This window comes from Oncorhynchus clarkii, chromosome 13 (assembly GCF_045791955.1).
Source record: "Oncorhynchus clarkii lewisi isolate Uvic-CL-2024 chromosome 13, UVic_Ocla_1.0, whole genome shotgun sequence".
NCBI lineage: Eukaryota > Metazoa > Chordata > Actinopteri > Salmoniformes > Salmonidae > Oncorhynchus > Oncorhynchus clarkii.
The window spans coordinates 5,520,725-5,529,203 of NC_092159.1; positions in this window are offsets into that span (position 1 = coordinate 5,520,725).

Below are 8,479 nucleotides of genomic sequence, written 5' to 3' on the forward strand. Positions count from 1 at the left end.
TGGCTAACTTGGTCTGTTTGTGTTGATGTCCTGCAGTAGCTAGCTTGTGTTGATGTCCTGCAGTAGCTAGCTTGTGTTGATGTCCTGCAGTAGCTAGCTTGTGTTGATGTCCTGCAGTAGCTAGCTTGTGTGGATGTCCTGCAGTAGCTAGCTTGTGTTGATGTCCTGCAGTAGCTAGCTGGCTAACTTGGTCTGTTTGTGTTGATGTCCTGCAGTAGCTAGCTTGTGTTGATGTCCTGCAGTAGCTAGCTTGTGTTGATGTCCTGCAGTAGCTAGCTGGCTAACTTGGTCTGTTTGTGTTGATGTCCTGCAGTAGCTAGCTTGTGTTGATGTCCTGCAGTAGCTAGCTTGTGTTGATGTCCTGCAGTAGCTAGCTTGTGTTGATGTCCTGCAGTAGCTAGCTTGTGTTGATGTCCTGCAGTAGCTAGCTTGTGTGGATGTCCTGCAGTAGCTAGCTTGTGTTGATGTCCTGCAGTAGCTAGCTTGTGTTGATGTCCTGCAGTAGCTAGCTTGTGTTGATGTCCTGCAGTAGCTAGCTTGTGTTGATGTCCTGCAGTAGCTAGCTTGTGTTGATGTCCTGCAGTAGCTAGCTTGTGTTGATGTCCTGCAGTAGCTAGCTTGTGTTGATGTCCTGCAGTAGCTAGCTGGCTAACTTGGTCTGTTTGTGTTGATGTCCTGCAGTAGCTAGCTTGTGTTGATGTCCTGCAGTAGCTAGCTTGTGTTGATGTCCTGCAGTAGCTAGCTTGTGTTGATGTCCTGCAGTAGCTAGCTTGTGTGGATGTCCTGCAGTAGCTAGCTTGTGTTGATGTCCTGCAGTAGCTAGGTTGTGTTGATGTCCTGCAGTAGCTAGCTTGTGTTGATGTCCTGCAGTAGCTAGCTGGCTAACTTGGTCTGTTTGTGTTGATGTCCTGCAGTAGCTAGCTGGCTAACTTGCCCCTTTCCTAAGCCATGGATGGAGACTTAGTTTTGACTTAATTCTCTGTACAGGTATGAGGATTCTGTGTTATGCATTATAGCCCATTACCATATATGTGATTGAATATTATCTGCTGTTGGCTTGTGTGGATGTATGTATGTGTTATGCAACATAGCTGACTTGAAACATTGTTAACAGTTTCAGGGCCATGGGCCTTTCTCATGATGGAAAAATACAGAATAACATGAAGACAGGAACTGTGCAATGAGTTGGGGGGGGGCACATTCAGAACGTAGTGTTGCGAGAACAAACTGTATTTTGTTAGATAACAGGAGCCAGGTGCCTGATAACTGCATATTCTACACAGCTACAGCGACTGACCGCTGAAGCGCTTAGGGGGCTGGGACCAGCCTCTGCGCCAACAATCAACAATAGGCTGGGTGAGTCTAAACCACGCCCAGTCTCTACTCTGACAGGCCGGCTCGGAAGCAGGAACTTTTTCTGTCAGAGTATATTTATAATATATTTGTCAAGAACAAGTTAGTTCTCTGTTTGCCCTGCGAGGTGGGACAGAGAGCCCGTATATACGAAAATTGCATTTACCAATTATTGCTTAGCTAATAAAAAATCCATCTGACGCCAATATAGTGCCGGGAATTTCTTCAGTCCTTCAACCAAAGAGGTGAGATCTTGATTGATGAATGTAACATATTTACATAATTGTTATGAAAAAAAGGTGCTATCTAGAACGTAAAATGGTTATTTGGCTGTCCCCATAGGAGAACCCTTTGAAGATCCCTTTCTGATTCCAGGTAACGTTACATGTATAACGCTTTTGGTTCCAGGTAGAACTCTTCTGGGTTCCATGTAGAACCCTTTCCACGGAGGGTTCTACATGGAAACAAAAAGGGTTCTCCTATGGGGACAGCCAAAGAACCCTTTCGGAACCCTTTTTCTAAGTGTACACACACACACACACACACACATACACACATACACACATACACACACACACACACACACACACACACATACACACACACACACACACACACATACACACATACATACATACATACATACATACATACACACATACATACATACATACATTCATGATCGTGATCCTCGTGACTCTTATGTAGGTGTCATAACCAGCCATATAATAACTACAGTGGTAGGTTCTGACTCTTATGTAGGTGTCATAACCAGCCATAAAATAACTACAGTGGTAGGTTCTGTGGGTTCTGACTCTTATGTAGGTGTCATAACCAGCCATAAAATAACTACAGTGGTAGGTTCTGTGGGTTTTGACTCTTATGTAGGTGTCATAACCAGCCATAAAATAACTACAGTGGTAGGTTCTGTGGGTTTTGACTCTTATGTAGGTGTCATAACCAACCATAAAATAACTACAGTGGTAGGTTCTGTGGGTTTTGACTCTTATGTAGGTGTCATAACCAGCCATAAAATAACTACAGTGGTAGGTTCTGTGGGTTCTGACTCTGATGTAGGTGTCATAACCAGCCATAAAATAACTACAGTGGTAGGTTCTGTGGGTTCTGACTCTGATGTAGGTGTCATAACCAGCCATAAAATAACTACAGTGGTAGGTTCTGTTGGTTCTGACTCTGATGTAGGTGTCATAACCAGCCATAAAATAACTACAGTGGTAGGTTCTGTTGGTTCTGACTCTGATGTAGGTGTCATAACCAGCCATAAAATAATGTAAGATATTTCACAACAGGTCTAACTATATGTGTCATGACAGTGTTATGACCATATTATGACAGGTTATGTCAGCTGTTATGACATGTTAAGGCCAGGCACCACAGGCAACAATTTAGATTTAGCTTCCATCTGTCAATTTTCAGATTTGGGGATATTTTGCAACTATAGCTTCCATAAAATGTACAAATAAATCGACAAAAATGGATATAAATACTTCATTTGTTAACTACATCAAGCATACATTTAGTTTTTGTTAGCATGTTTCATGTAGAATATCAACCACTATTTTTAAAACTCATATATCATTCAAAAGCTAGTTTTCAGGCGCATTTCGTTAGCTAGCCCATAAATGGATATATCCTTTGTAGACGTAGTGCTTCACGCTGAAAAATGAGAAATTTCCTGATATCCGATTGGTTACTGGCATTTAAACACCCTTTCCGGCAACCTGATATCTCCCGCAAAGAATCCACGTAAAGAGAGAAAATCTCACCGAATATATCCACAGTATGTGAATAAAAATAGGCGATCTCAGTAAGCCAATACGAGAAGAGCAGTGAATGAAAGAAAACATTTGCCTGATCAGCGGGGTCGAGACAGTGGCAGTACAGGTAGAGGAGGAAAAGCAGGTAGCCCGGCAGCAGCGCGTCGAGATGTAAATTAGTCGAGGTGAAGATGACAGATAGCAACGTTCAACCAGACAGCAGCCAGTCAACAGTTGCTTTTATATCCACGTCACAAATAAACCAATTTGTATGTGATTTGATTTGCCCTAAGTGTCTAAACGCTGGACTGAAAATCCCCATAGAGCACACGGAAGGTAATCGTGATGCATTTAGGAGGAGTGTTTACACTTCCTCCAGGCTGCAGGAGTGCTCCAGGGGAGATGGGGCATTTAATGTAAATGTGAGGATGGTTCTTTTAGCCCACGAACATGGACTTGGTTATGCAGCTCTAAAGAAAATAAGAAAGTCCTATGGATTCCTTCCTTCTCAGCTCATATCAGAGACATGACAGGAGAGTGACAGGTCATTAAAAGGGGAGAGTAGCCCATTATTGTCAGGTACAGACTACAGGCACCCTGGTTCGATTCCAGGCTGTATCACAAACGGCCGTGATTGGGAGTCCCATAGGGCGGCACACAATTGACCTATCGTCGTCCGGGTTTGGCCGGTGTAGGGCGTCAATGTAAATAAGAATTTGTTCTTAACTGACTTGCCTAGTTAAATAAAGGATTAATATCAATTTTTTTGTTATAACCGTGTCATAACATGTTAGGATGCTGGGTGTCAAGTAAAGTGTTACCAATAATTTCGTATGTAAAAAGATAAGATGTGTATGCACCCAGTGCCCAAGGAAGCGAAGGTAACCTGCCTAAATGATTAACGCCCCGTAGCACTCACTTCGGTAGCCATGAAGTGCTTTGAAAGGCTGACTCACATCAACAGTATCCTCCAGGAAACCCAAGACCCACTCCAATTCGCATATCGCCCCAACAGATCCACAGATGACACAATCTCAATCGCACTCCACACTGCCCTTTCCCACCTGGAGAAGAGGAACACCTATGTGAGAATGCTGTTCATTGACTACAGCTCAGCGTTCAACACCATAGTGCCCACGAAGCTCATCACTAGGCTAAGGACCCTGGGACTAAACACCTCCCTCTGCAACTGGATACTGGACTTCCTGAAGGGCCGCCCCCAGGTGTTAAGGGTAGGCAACAACACCTCTGCCACGCTGATCCTGACTTCCTGAAGGGCCGCCCCCAGGTGTTAAGGGTAGGTAACAACACCTCTGCCACGCTGATCCTGACTTCCTGAAGGGCCGCCCCCAGGTGTTAAGGGTAGGCAACAACACCTCTGCCACGTTGATCCTGGACTTCCTGAAGGACCGCCCCCAGGTGTTAAGGGTAGGCAACAACACCTCTGCCACGCTGATCCTGACTTCCTGAAGGGCCGCCCCCAGGTGTTAAGGGTAGGTAACAACACGACTGCCACGCTGATCCTGACTTCCTGAAGGGCCGCCCCCAGGTGTTAAGGGTAGGCAACAACACGACTGCCACGCTGATCCTGACTTCCTGCTGGGCCGCCCCCAGGTGTTAAGGGTAGGCAACAACACCTCTGCCACGCTGATCCTGACTTCCTGAAGGGCCGCCCCCAGGTGTTAAGGGTAGGCAACAACACCTCTGCCACTCTGATCCTGGACTTCCTGCTGGGCCGCCCCCAGGTGTTAAGGGTAGGTAACAACACCTCTGCCGCGCTGATCCTGGACTTCCTGAAGGGCTGCCCCCAGGTGTTAAGGGTAGGAAACAACACCTCTGCCACGCTGATCCTGACTTCCTGCTGGGCCGCCCCCAGGTGTTAAGGGTAGGTAACAACACCTCTGCCACGCTGATCCTGACTTCCTGCTGGGCCGCCCCCAGGTGTTAAGGGTAGGCAACAACACCTCTGCCACTCTGATCCTGGACTTCCTGCTGGGCCGCCCCCAGGTGTTAAGGGTAGGCAACAACACCTCTGCCACGCTGATCCTGACTTCCTGAAGGGCCGCCCCCAGGTGTTAAGGGTAGGCAACAACACCTCTGCCACTCTGATCCTGGACTTCCTGAAGGGCCGCCCCCAGGTGTTAAGGGTAGGCAACAACACCTCTGCCACGCTGATCCTGGACTTCCTGAAGGGCCGCCCCCAGGTGTTAAGGGTAGGCAACAACACCTCTGCCACGCTGATCCTGACTTCCTGAAGGGCTGCCCCCAGGTGTTAAGGGTAGGCAACAACACCTCTGCCACGCTGATCCTGACTTCCTGAAGGGCCGCCCCCAGGTGTTAAGGGTAGGCAACAACACGACTGCCACGCTGATCCTGACTTCCTGAAGGGCTGCCCCCAGGTGTTAAGGGTAGGCAACAACACCTCTGCCACGCTGATCCTGACTTCCTGAAGGGCCGCCCCCAGGTGTTAAGGGTAGGCAACAACACGTCTGCCACGCTGATCCTCAACACAGGGGCCCCACAGGGGTGTGTACTTTTTATTTTTCATATTTTTTATTTCACCTTTATTTAGCCAGGTAGACCAGTTGAGAACAAGTTCTCATTAACAACTGCGACCTGGCCAAGATAAAGCAAAGCAGTGTGACACAAACATCAACACAGAGTTTCACATGGGATAAACAAATGTACAGTCAATAACACAATATAAAAAGTCTATGTACAGTTTGTGCAAATGTAGTAAAATTAGGGAAGTAAGGCAATAAATAGGCCTTATAGCTTCCAGCTTCAGTGATTTTTGCAATTCGTTTCCATCATTGGCAGCAGAAAACTGGAAGGAAAGGCGGGCAAAGGAGGTGTTGGCTTTGGGGGTGACCAGTGAAATATACCTGCTGGAGCGCGTGCTACGGGTGGGTGTTGCTATGGTGACCAGTGAGCTGAGATAAGGCGGCATACTTAGTACCGGTATACTTGATAATTAGTCCCCTCCTGTTCTCCCTGTTCATCCATGACTGCGTGGCCAAACATGACTCCAGCACCATCATTAAGTTTGCTTACGACACAACAGTGGTAGGCCTGATCACGGACAACGATGAGACAGCCTATAGGGAGGAGGTCAGAGAACTGGCAGTGTGGTGCCAGGACAACAACCTCTCCCTCAATGTCATCAGGACAAAGAGACTGATCGTGGAATACAGGAAGAGGTGTACCGAAACAGGCCCCCATTAACATCAACGGTGCTGAAGAGGGCACGACAAAACCTTTACCCCGTCAGGAGACTGAAAAGATTTGGCATGGGTCCCCAGATCCTCAAAAAGTTCTACAGCTGCACCACCGAGAGCATCCTGACCGGTTGCATCACCGCCTGGTATGGCAACTGCTCTGCATCTGAGTTGCTACAGAGGGTAGTGCGAACGGCCCAGTACATCACGGGCCAAGCTTCCTGCCATCCAGGACCTAGATAATAGGCGGTGTCAGAGGAAAGCCCATAAAATTGTCAGAGACTCCAGTCATCCAAGTCATAGACTGTCATCTCTGCTACCGCACGGCAAGCGATACCAGACCGCCAAGTCTAGGACCAAAAGGCTCCTTAACAGCTTAATTAAAACCTCTTTGGGATAGGGATAGCATTTTCACTTTTGGATAAATAGCGTGCCCAATTTCAACTTTCTGCTACTCATGCCAAGAATATAAGATATGCATATTATTAGTAGATGTGGATAGAAAACACTCTGAAGTTTCTAAAACTGTTTGAATCATGTCTGTGAGTATTACAGAACTTATGTAGCAGGCAAAACCAGAGGACTAACCATTCAGAACAAAAAAATGTTTAGGTCACTGTGTCTATTCAATGAGTTTTCTTTGGGACACTAGATGAAATATGAGCTTGTTTGCAGTTCCTACCGCTTCCACTGGATGTCACTAGTCTTTGGAAATAGGTTGAGGTTTTTCCTTTGTGAAATGAAGAAGTACGGCCATCTTGGATTAGAGTAACGTTATGTGCACTTTTTGAGAGTTGCGCAAGACTAGGAAAGTAGCGTTAGTTTGTGATCCTCCTGTATTGAACACAGATTGCCCCGTCTTCAATTTGATCGATTATTAACGTTTAAAAATACCTCAAGTTGTATTACAAAAGTAGTTTGAAATGTTTTGGCAAAGTTTACAAGTCACTTTTGAGATATTTTGTAGTGACGTTGCGCAAATGGGATGCTGTTTTTTTCTTGATCAAACGCACCAAATAAATGGACATTTTGGATATATATCGACGGAATTAATCGAACAAAAGCACCAATTGTGATGTTTATGGGACATATTGGAGTGCCAACTAAAGAAGCTCGTCAAAGGTAAGGCATGTTTTATATTTTATTTCTGCGTTTTATTTGAATCTGGCACTTTGCATTTTCCTTGGCAATTGGCCAGGTGGGACATTTGTGTACTGCCTATCCCAGAGAGGTTTTATTCTACTCTACTTCTACACTTAAATCACTCTGAGTGTAAATAAATGAAACCTCCATAAATACCTTTCCCCCTTTTTCTCTCCACTCTACAGAATGGACTCTTGGAAAGCCCCTTGGTAACTTGAGTATGGTAACATCAAAAGGTTGGGAACCTAACATTATTTTGGCAATCCAACCAGTTGAAAGTGTCCGTTGGTACTTAAAAAATGTGATGTCAGATCAGTTGTCGTCTGAGACATTATTAATGATGATAGGACAACATAAACTGTATCTTGGAAAGTCTACACATTCTAGTTATCAGATTCACATGGAATTGTTGTGCAATTTAAATGTTTAAATATGAAACTATTTGTGAAAAGATTAAATGTCATTTTAGCTTCTAAATGAGAGAATTGTTTTCATAAGTGAACTATGCTCACACAGTGGCCCAGCCCAAGTGAACAGGCATTGGTTGTGAACTATGAAACACGCCCTTCTCTCCCCCACGACAAATGCCCAATGACGAAAGTCAACCTCTTATGTTCCCGATGACATGAGGACTGCTGTCCATAGTTTAAAAAGTGCAAATTTCAACGTGGAGGTGACAATCGACACACTGAAGGGATGAATTTCGACTTTACCAGCCAGAATCTAGCATGAGCTTATGGTATTGCAACTTGGTATGAACTTTGAACTCTTGTTCACTAAAGAAGTGATACATCCTGGCCGTCGAGTTATCAGCAGCAGCTGTGGACGTGCATGGCCTGGGAAGGGACGGAGAATCTCTTCGGAATGACAGGGTACTACATCGTATCCGTTCTACCACCGAAAGACAGGGTACTACATCGTATCCGTTCTACCACCAGACGAACGACTACAACGTATCTGCCCAGAAATACTCTTCAAAGGACAAGG